Consider the following 11,663-nt stretch of genomic DNA (forward strand, 5'->3'; position numbering starts at 1 on the left):
CATATTCACCCCGCTTGTTCTTATGTTATTTTCCGGCTTATTCTTAGAAGAATCTGATGTTTTTACGGGGGGAAAATGATTAAGTAGAGAGAGCTACTGCGTTATGCTGCCATTCGGTAGGGTGACGTCACCGGAACCCCCCAATGTATTTTTTTTTAACAATTTTTACGTTTGTATGAACATTTAAAACAAATGTTTGTTAAGATCCTGTATTCAAAGATTGTTGGACTAAAACCTTCATTTTTATTTTACTGTTTTAACAACTTTTTTATATCTACAACTGTCAAAATGTGTTTTAGTTTCTTGTGCTAAAGGTCTGAAAAGTCCATCATTGTATTAGTCCATTTTAAGAACTACATTTTATTTATTACTCTCTTTCTTCAAAATAATTTAAACTCTGTTGTGACTATTCTTAAGAATTGTAGGAAATTAAAAAATATTTTTTTTATATACCCATAAAAAATTGCTTGGGCATTTTTGTTTTGTTTATTTAAAACGTACTTGATTTTCAAAGCAGTTCCTTTCATATGTCATTTAAGTATTCTATTTATTTTCTTCTGGAGTAAATTTCTTACATAACAACAAGGTAAAGCTTTTGGGTTGCAGACACAAACACTTAGGCAGCTTCTTCAGCCATACATTTACTTACAGTGAACCGATCTTTCTGCTGTAAAACTGATGTATGATTACAAGTCTTTTGGGAATATTGCTCCTAATTCTAGTAAAAATGGAAATAACTGCTCTCTTCTGCAACATACTCTTTCCATACAACTGATGTCTCTGCAATTCAACAAAATTGCTGCAAATCTTGCACTTGATAAACATTGGTAAAGCTATTCTGCAGCTGTAAAAGAATAGCTACAATAACTTCTGCAAACTATGGAAACAGTTTCAGCAATTTATGCAATCTTTTACCTTCAATAAACTTCAGCCTCTTCTGCTTAAAGTACTGCAATTGAGTGATTAAACTCAACCCGCTTGTGCAATTATTTCTGCAAACTTTATCAGCCTGCCTGGGTTTTTCAGTATGGTTTTTTTCTGTCATTTGTAACAAACATCCCCTTCTTCTGCAAATTATTATTTTTCTGCAACAAGTAGTTTTTCTAAAAACCAACATTTTTCTGCTATTTAATGACAACATTGCTGACTTCTGCAATGTTTTCTGTAATTTGCAGGAAACTTCAGCTTTTAGCTTCTGCTAAAACTTATGCAATGAAGCAATTAAAGAAACCATCTTCTGCAAATCTGCATTCAAACGTATTTCCGCAGGAAATGCAATTTTCTAATTGCACCTAAATACTTTTTCCTGCTACAGACTAGACAGTCGCCAACAGATCTTGCCTTAATGAACAGCTCTTCTCTCTACCCGTGTTATGATTCTGCCGCATAAATCATAAATGGCTGAGGTCCTAAAGTTGATTCCTTGTGGAGAATACATAAATAAGACTGACTTAAAGAAATAATGGAAATTAGCAATTAGCACATATTTCAGCTACATGCTAGCTGTGTTAACTAATTTGGGCTTTTAAAAATGTTTTTAGGCTGTTTTGGAGTTAGGCTAATAGCTGTTCTGGCTAATTGAGGTTTTTTTTATGTTTTTAAGCTATTTTAAAGTTTAGTTATTTTTTCAGCTTTTTCTATTTGGCATTTAGCTATTTTAGCTGGCTATCAGCTTCCTCATTTTCAGCTATCTTCAGTGATTTCAGCTATCATCACTCTCATCTTCAGCAGTCAAATTCAGCTTACAGAATCACACTTACATTTTCGCAGGTGATTCTATATATGTAATTAATAATTATGTTAAAAAGTTATGGTTTTAAAGTTTAAAAAATGTAGTTTTGGTGTGTTCAATATCCTGTTTGGCCCACAAATTAAGGTGTGTTTTTAATTTTGGCCCCAGTGTATGTAAAGGTCTTGATTTGTACATTGTACCTAATGTATTATAGAGTCTTTTGTTTTTTTTCATACATTTTTCAAATGTAATTACATTTATTAAAAACATCAAGTGAACTGTCCCACCAGAAGCTTGAACACTGGACCACAGCTAGACAATGATAAAAATGCATATCACTCTGTTCCCTGAGCTGCTCTGAGACTTTAAAATCACTGTCTCCTCTCATCCAAACCCACAGACAAAAGCTGAAATCAGCTAAGCCCAAAGTGAAATGTGTTTTGAGCCTCACCCCAGGAACAACTAACAGGCCGGTGCCGGAGGACCTCAGGGTCCGCGAGGGTTCATACTTTAAAAGAAGATCACTTAAATAAGAAGGCCCAAGACCGTAAAAACATTTATAAACCATTAAAAGAATCTTAAAATCAATCCTGAAACGCACAGGGAGCCAATGCAGCGATTTTAAAACTGGTGTAATGTGTTCCCGCCACCTGGCCCTCGTCAGAACTCGTGTCGCTCAGTTCAATAATAATTGTAAATTTGAAAGAGATTTTTGAGGTAAACCAGAGAGCAGGGCATTACAGTAATCTAAACGACTAAAAATAAAAGCATGCATCAGCACCTCTGTGCTGGCAAGAGAGAGGAATGGGCGGACTCTGGCGATATTTTTGAGATGATAAAATCTTGTCTTAACGACATTTTTAATATGAGGAATAAAATTAAGCTCAGAGTCTAAAAGTACGCCCAGGTTTCTCACACAGAGAGAAGGATTAAAATTATACAGCTTAGGTAAAATTCTCTCTCTTGTCTTCAGGACCCATGATTAAAACTTCTGTTTTGTCTGGTTGAGCTGAAGGAAATTTTTTGTCATCCATGACTTGATGCCCAAAATACAATTTAAAAGAGTGTTTAAAGGTTCAAGGTCATCAGGAGACACGGCGATGCAAAGCTGAGTATCTTCAGCGTAGCTGTGAAAGTCAACGCCGTGTCTCCTGATGACATCCCCAATGACATTTCCAAAGAGGCCCACATGACTCCCAAGTCTATCCAATAAAATCTGGTGATCTACTGCAATGTTTCCCAACCCTGGTCCTCATGGCACACTGTCCGGCATTTTTTTAATCCAATCTTGCTCAAACACACCTGCCTCTGATGACCGTCATTGTCAGGCTTCTGCTGAGCCTGATGATGAGCTTAATCAGGTGTGCATAAGCAGGGCAACATGAGAAACATGCAGGACAGTGTGCCCCGAGGACCAGGGTTGGGAAACACTGATCTACTGTATCAAAGGCGGCACTAAGATCCAGCAGCACCAGAACAGAAAGTTTCTGTGAGTCTAAATTTATTCTGAGATCATTAACGATCTTTAATAGAGCCGTCTCTGTACTGTGGTTCATTCTAAAACCAGACTGATATTTTTCTAAAATGTTTTTGTTATTTAAAACCTCATGAAGTTGAGTAGCGACACTTTTTTCTATAATTTTACTGAAAAACGGTAAGTTGGATCCAGGTCTGTAGTGATCCAGAGTATTTGGATCTAAACTGCTCTTCTTCAGAAGGGGCCTCACCACTGCTGTTTTACAGGCAGAGGGGAAGACACCCGTCTGAAGAGAGCAGTTCACTATGTTTTAAAGCTCTGTCTCAGAGAATCCATAAAATGTTTTAAAAAGTGGAGTGGGATCTAAAAGGCAGGTTTTGGTGTTTACTTGGGATAAAACTCGATCAAGCATTTCCGCATTGTAGCATGAAAGGGGTGAATATGAAGTATTGAATCCCAAAGTTGGTTGAAAAATATGAATTTTATTAAACTGAAATTTAATGAAATTATCTTTGGTGCACCACCTTCGTAATAAAGTTAAATATTACTCATTAATGATCAGCCGCTACTTCTAATCAATAAAGTAATAATCAATGAACTTTAGGTCGTTTGTACCCTTAGAATTGACTTTACCACAAAGAAGAAAAATAATGATATCTGAACAACGACGTCCTTTTGAATATTTATTGAATAACATGAGGTTAAACAAGCAGAAATACTGGACGTGAAAGCATGGCAAGCAATCAACATATGTGGAACATGGAATATAGCTTTAACTAATAACTAATAATAGATAAATGAGAAGAAAAGACATAAAATACTGAGGTGAGAAATGCTAAGTGTGTGGATGCATTAAGTGTGTGTTGTGCATAAAAAGGTCTTGTTACTGATCTGAGAATAAGCTATTCTTAAAAAGGGGGAATTCAAAACGGGGCAAAGATGTTACTCTTGCAAAAATAGTTAATCTTTGTTCTAACCACCAGCAGTTGACTGTATGAGCGAAGTTGGACTTCTCACCAGCGGTCTGGATCTGGGTCTGCTCTGCCAGGAAGGGTGGTTGATCCCATTCCAGGCTGGATGCTTCAGGAAGGCTGTAGAGGCGAGATCTGCAGCCAGGTGTAGAAGGAAAGGGAACCTGCGGTTCTGCTGGTTCTGCTCCGTTCAGTCACTTAGCTTCTGGGGTGGTCGAACGATTTCTCTATTCCGTTTTGTGACCAAAAAGTATAAGTCGCAAAGCTGGCCGGACGATGAAACCTATCGACTGGTCTAGCATTAAAAATCAGTTTCAAAATAAAAGCACCAAAAATGGTAAAAAGTTGGAATCAGTCTATGAAATAAATGGGAGACAAAAAGGTTGAAAAGGAAGAAAGCGCGCGAAAAAAAACATGATCTTATGACTGGAAGAACTTGTGATGTTCCTGTTCTGTTCCTGTTCTGGCTTCTGGCTTATCAGGCCATGTTGGCTTGTGAGGGGCGTGTTAGGCCCGTGGCTGAAGAGCGTGTAGGTCGTGGCTTGAAGAGCGTGTGAAGCCTGAGAAGCAGCTTGAGAAGGAGCCTCTTCTGGCAGGGCGCCAGGGTTTTGAATATGAGAGGCAGGGTCAGAATCGCCCAATCAGTGGGGATTTGACACGTTTTACGATTGGAGGTAATTTGCATGTCCCAATGAGCTCTGGGTATGCAAATATCAGGGGCGTAACTTTATTCTGGTCTCTGGATGTGTTTATTCTTAATGCTGAATTAACAACAAAATGGATTTCTATCAAACAAAGTTTGGACAACCCTATATGTGTGTATGAATCCTGTATGTGGCAACATAAAACACTTCCCAAAGTCCATATAAACACAGAAAATCAATTCTCCAAGCTTTGACGGTTACACATGATTATTCATAGATTTTAACCTCAAAGTAGTTGTGAATCTTCTTCTGTTAGGAAAAAAGGTTTGATTACACATACGTAATAATATATCATTTTTCCTGGAGCTGTGAAGAGATGTTTTACATGTTAGATCAAATTAACAACAGTCCTGTGTTTTAAAACATAAGAAAAGTTACGAAGGGTCACGTGTTTTAAACAAAGGGCTCTGAGTGTCTGTTGGGAATGCTTGTAGACTCTCCAGGGGGTCAGCCTGCTGGAACCAAGAAGTTGAAGTTGACAGGCTGAAGTTAACCAGAGTTTGGAATGCAAAATAGTCAGGGTTCTGCTCCGGTTTAATGACTTTACATCCGAGTGGGAAATAGAGATTCCAGACAACTTTATGGCCCCCTTGCTGGAAGGGGACCTCTGTTATCTTGAAAGGCACTCCAAATAAAAGTTGGGTGACCAAATGGTCAACACAGGCTATCACAGTTGTTTCCAAGGGTGGAATCCTACACATCAGTCTCAACACAGCCTCTATACTAAAATGCTTAATTTTTGAATAAGATATGCTTTTTTTCTTAATTTTGATATTTAATTAAATGATATATATATATATATATATATATATATTCTATATATATATATATAGAAAGAAAAAAAAAAAGAAAATGATGTGCGATTAGACCCTTTCTGTATTCTGGCATTTGATTAGATTTCTTGTTCAAGTGAATTCAACAATCAGCATGTGCTAGCATGAAATCAGTTCTGAGCTCCAGCTAGTGCTGCTGCTGCTGCACTGCAGCCTAAATGGTCATGTTTTATTTTATTTTTTCATGGGCTTATCAAAGTCTGTGTCTTGCTAGCATGTCTGGGGGATAAGGGGCAGAATTACACTGCACAGCACAATAAGCCACACCCACACAGAGGAATTTTTGGAATCAAAGGCTTCAGATCAACAGGAAAAATGGCTTTTTAAGACAGATTCAGGAATAAACGCTCGGTGTTGCTGGCAGGGTGGCACAATACAATACTGACAGCGTGGAGCAAGACTACAGTGGTGTGAAAAACTATTTGCCCCCTTCCTGACTTTTTATTCTTTTGCATATTTGTCACACAAAATGTTTCTGATCATCAAACACATTTTAATATTAGTCGAAGATAACACAAGTAAACACAAAATGCAGTTTTAAAATGAATGTTTGCATTATTTAGGGAGAAAAAAATCTAAACCCACATAGCCCCGTGTGAAAAAGTGATTACCCCCCTTGTTAAAAAATAACTTAACTGTGGTTTATCACACCTGAGTTCAATTTCTGTCGCCACCCCCTGGCCTGATTACTGCCACACCTGTTTCAATCAAGAAATCATTTAAACAGAAGCTACCTGACACCGAGGAGTAGACCAAAAGCACCTCAAAAGCTAGACATCATGCCAAGATCCAAAGAAATTCAGGAAGAAATGAGAACAAAAGTAACTGAGATCTATCAAACTGGTAAAGGTTATAAAGCCATTTCTAAAGCTTTGGGACTCCAGCGAACCACAGTGAGAGCCATTATCCACAAATGGCGAAAACATGGAACAGTGGTGAACCTTCCCAGGAGTGGCCGGCCGCCCAAAATTACCCCAAGAGCGCAGAGACAACTCATCCGAGAGGTCACAAAAGATCCCAGGGCAACATCCAAAGAACTGCAGGCCACTTACCTCAATTAAGGTCAGTGTCCACGACTCCACCATAAGAAACAGACTGGGCAAAAACGGCCTGCATGGCAGAGTTCCAAGACGCAAACCACTATTAAGCAAAAAGAACATTAAGGCTCGTCTTAATTTTGCTCAAAAGCATCTCGATGACTGCCAAGACTTTTGGGAAAATATCTTGTGGACTGACGAGACAAAAGTTGAACTTTTTGGAAGGTGCGTGTCCCGTTACATCTGGCGTAAAAGTAACACAGCATTTCATAAAAAGAACATCATACCAACAGTAAAATATGGTGGTGGTAGTGTGATGAAGACTTTGGAGTGGCCTAGTCAAAGTCCTGACCTGAATCCCATTGAGATGCTGTGGCATGACCTTAAGAAGGCAGTTCATGCTAGAAAACCCTCAAATAAAGCTGAATTACAACAATTCTGCAAAGATGAGTGGGCCAAGATTCCTCCAGAGCGCTGTAAAAGACTTGTTGCAAGTTATCGCAAACGTTTGATTGCAGTTATTGCTGCTAAGGGTGGCCCAACCAGTTATTAGGTGCAGGGGCAATTACTTTTTCACACAGGGCTATGTGGGTTTGGACTTTTTTCTCCCTAAATAATAAAAAAAATAATTTAAAAACTGCATTTTGTGTTTACTTGTGTTATATTTGACTAATATTAAAATGTGTTTGATGATCAGAAACATTTTGTGTGACAAACATGCAAAAGAATAAAAAGTCAGGAAGGGGGCAAATAGTTTTTCACACCACTGTATATACTGAGGTGGTGATGGGAAACAGCTGATGATGATGAGTCAGTCCCGGTGAAGGCAGGTGGTGAAGTCAGAACTCTGGTGAGCGCTCTCTCTGGTGGCTGGAGAGGGTAGCAACAGGTTGTTCCATGACAGGGTAGCAACAACAGGTTGCCCCCCCCCCCCGCGAGCGGCTCCGGAAGCGAGAAACCCTCCGATGCAGGGGACGTCCACGGGTCCAGGGAGTAGGTCTGTCTGGGTGGCAACGGTGGAACTCACTGATCAAGGAGGGGTCAAGGATGTCATCCGCGGCGACCCAGGAGCGTTCTTCTGGGCCGTACCCCTCCCAATCCACCAGATATTGAAGCCGACCCGCCCGACAATCCAATAGCTCTCTGATGAGGTAGGCTGCCTCCCCCTCCACCATAACCGGGGGCACCCCAACCTCCGATGGTTCAGGACGAGACTCTGCTTCCGGGGGACCACCGGCAGGTTTCAGTAAGGAGACGTGGAAGGTGGGTGAGATGCGATATTCCGGAGGCAAATGCAGGCGATAGGATACTGGGGTGATCTGACGGAGGATTTTGAAAGGACCCACATACCTCGGACTAAGCTTCTTGCAAGGGAGCCGCAGTTGGAGGTCTCTGGTCGAGAGCCAGACCCACTGGCCGGGAACCAGATCGGACTCAGGACGCCGGTGCCGATCGGCCTGCACCTGGGTTCGGCGAACAGCGCGTTGAATCTGAACATGCGCTGCCTCCCATGTCTCCTCACAGTGACGGAACCACTCGTCCACTGTCGGCAGCTCCGTAGATCCGCCCGACCAGGGAAGAATGGAGGTTGAACCCCCAGCACACACTGAAAGGGGGTGAGTCCCGTGGCAGCCTTCCTAAGGGAATTCTGGGCATATTCGGCCCAAACCAGGAATCGACTCCAGTCCTCTTGGTGTTGACTGCAGTAGGTGCGGAGGAACCTTGTTATTTCCTGGTTCAGGCGTTCCACTTGGCCGTTAGATTGGGGATGGTAGCCGGAGGTGAGGCTCACATTTATGCCCAGACTCCTGCACATGGCTTGCCACACCCGAGAGGTGAACTGCGGACCACGATCCGACACGATGTCCTCTGGGAGATCGTAGTGCCAGAACACGTGGTTGAGGAGCTGCTCTGCGGTTTCCAAACCCGTGGACAATTTGGGCATCGGAATCAGACGGCAGGCTTTGGAAAAACGGTCAATGACAGAGAGGATTGTGGTATTACCTCTCGACCGGGGCAGATCAGTGATGAAATCCAGCGCGATGTGTGACCAGGAACGACGTGGAACTGGTAGTGGTTGCAGGAGGCCGGCTGGAAGCTGTCGTGGCGACTTTGCTGTTTGACAGGCAGCACACCGGGTGACGTACTGGGCTACGTCTGCCTGCAATGTGGGCCACCAGAAAGAATTTGCGGTTAAGGCCTGTGTGCCAGCCATACCTGGGTGTCCGGCGGCTGGAGAGTCATGCACAAGCTGGAGGACCCTTTGTCGATGAGACGGGGGAACATACACCTTATCACCTGGGCAGGATGGTGGTGGTGCCTCCACTGCGTTAAGCTCAGTCAACTCAGTCATAACGTCCCATTGCACAGGAGCTAGGATGAACGATGAGGGCAGAACAGTCTCTGGTGCTACCGACCTCCCTCCAGAGTCATCATGAAGACGAGATAGGGTGTCGGCCTTTGCATTTTTTGAGCCTGGACGATAGGTGATCTGGAAACAGAAGCATGAGAAGAACAGGGACCAGCGTGCCTACCGTGGGTTCAACCTCTTGGCTGTCTTAATATATATCAGGTTCTTGTGGTCTGTTAAAACCAGGAAAGGCTGAGCCGATCCCTCAAGCCAGTGTCTCCATTCAGAGAACGCCTCCTTCATGGCCAGCAGTTCTCGGTCACCCACGAAAAATATGCACATGGAAACATCTTGGCTGGTTGACCCTGGCGTTGTGACAGCACAGCTCCTATTCCTGTGTCCAAGGCATCCACCTCTACAATGAACTGTGCACCTGGGTCTGGGTGACGGAGGATAGGTGCCTGGGTGAAGCGCTGCTTCAGTGTCTGGAAAGACTCTGATGCAGCTGGAGTCCAGATCAGGCATTTGGGAGCCCCTTTCAGGAGGGCAGTGAGAGGAGCTGCCACCATGCTGAAGAATTTTTGTTAAAAACTTCACAGTACTAATTAAAACCCCACTGGAACATTTAAAGAAAATGTAAAAGATTGCTGTAGGGGGACTTTTGCAGTTCTGGTAAATCTCCTATCCGTCCTGGGATATGACCTCTTCCTCATGTGGGAATCTCCAACCCCGGGCTTACACCGCTTTAGCGTTACAGCTCCGTTGCGTGCGCCGTGGTCTTTTCGTAACATTAAAAGAGCGAGAGGAACTTCCACTGCAGGCATTCACGTCTTGTGTCTGCAGATCGGCCTCTGCGTCGCTGCGAATCTGTTTCATTGGGTTTAAATTTTGACGGACGCCGCAGCTGATCGTCATCACTTTTTGTGAAGTTGTGGGTATTCATGACTTAAACCGGAAACCACGCGAGCGAATTTAAAGTGCATACAGTATATTTTCAAAATAAAACAAACTTTCCGCTGAACTTGCCGGTTTCAGCGTATCATAAACATTACATAGTTTAGGTGTTACTCAAAGTGTGTTGCAGCACAACATTGTCAGTCATAACCATGGACAACGAGAAGCTGATCATAGAGATCCAGCACTACTCTGCCTGGGCTGAGCATTCACAGGCTGTGGCTAGAGCTGCAGCCAGTGTAAGCCATCGGCTGTAGCTAGTCCACTCCCGCAACGCAACGGAGCCGTGGCGCTGGCGGTGTAAGCCTGTGGTTAGGTTTCTCCTTTTTCCTGACTCAGGTTTTTCTTTTTTCTTTTTTTTTTTTTTTTTTTAGGAGTTTTTCCTTACAGGGAGGGAGGGTCTAAGGGCAGGGATAACCAGTTTTATTTTGTCTGTTTAGTCTTTAGTTATTTTTCATATTTTATGATTTAATTTTATTTTCTGCAAATTTTCTTTGTAATATTGTAATACTATTAATATATTACTATTAATATACTATACAAATAAACACTGACTTAAATTGAATTGGTCCATGCATTCCAACCAATTAAATCAGTTTGTAACAATGAAAGTAAAGAAGAATCAATATTGTCCCCACTGCTTTAGTTTATTTTTTTTTCACACTGAGAAAAAAACAGATTTTAGATACTACGTGGATTGACTGCCAAATATTCTTTCCTTGAAAACAACAAATTGTTTAAATCAAAAACCATGGTCAAGTTATTTTTTTAAGCTACATCCACATTTGTAGGATTTTCAGAGCAAGGGAATGCTTTTTGTTTTCTTTAGTCTAGTTCCAACATTCCACGGCAAATGGCATGTTTATTTTCACTAAATAGCACTCATTATCAAACCCGTTTTTGAGTCATACAAGACAGTAGTGAAACCAACCGGTTTAGAACACGTATCAAAGTCAAGCCCCGGGGGCCGAATCCAGCCCGCCAGGTAATTCTATTTGGCCCTCCAGATCATTTTATTGCTATTTATTCCCCAATGTTATCTTGCGCAAATTTCGAACTTGTATAATTTTGACATTTAATTTCATGGAGCGTAAAATACTAAAAGTTATTTAAGTTTAAATTGATTTTTTTTCTGGAATAATATTTCTCCCTGTATGTTTTCATTGTTACCAAAAAGCTATGTTTTTAACGTTTTAAAAATGTAGTTTTAGAGTGTTCAACAAATGTTTATCCGGTTCTGCCTGCGACTTAAGGTGTGGCTTGGATTTTGGCCCCTTGGTTTAGAAACAGTGACACTGTGAAAGAGACAGGAGTGAGAGCTGTAGGTAGCAGATATTAAGATGTTGAGGGTCTCTTGTAAGTGATGAGGTTGGATAAGACCAGGACTGAATACATCTAAGGCAGTGATCCCCAACCTTTTCGTGGCTGTGGACTGCTCAAATCATAAGGATTTCACTGCCGCCCGGAAGTGCGCAAGGTGCTTTAACATGTGCTTTAACCCTCATGCTCTCTTATGTGGTCCAGATGACCCCACCCTTATATTGAGGTGTTAGCCCTTCCATGTCAAAGGTGGACAGGACTTCATGTCTGTCATTGGACACCAGT

The sequence above is a fragment of the Oryzias melastigma genome, unplaced genomic scaffold (genome assembly GCF_002922805.2).
Source record: "Oryzias melastigma strain HK-1 unplaced genomic scaffold, ASM292280v2 sc00295, whole genome shotgun sequence".
NCBI classification, from domain to species: Eukaryota; Metazoa; Chordata; class Actinopteri; order Beloniformes; family Adrianichthyidae; genus Oryzias; species Oryzias melastigma.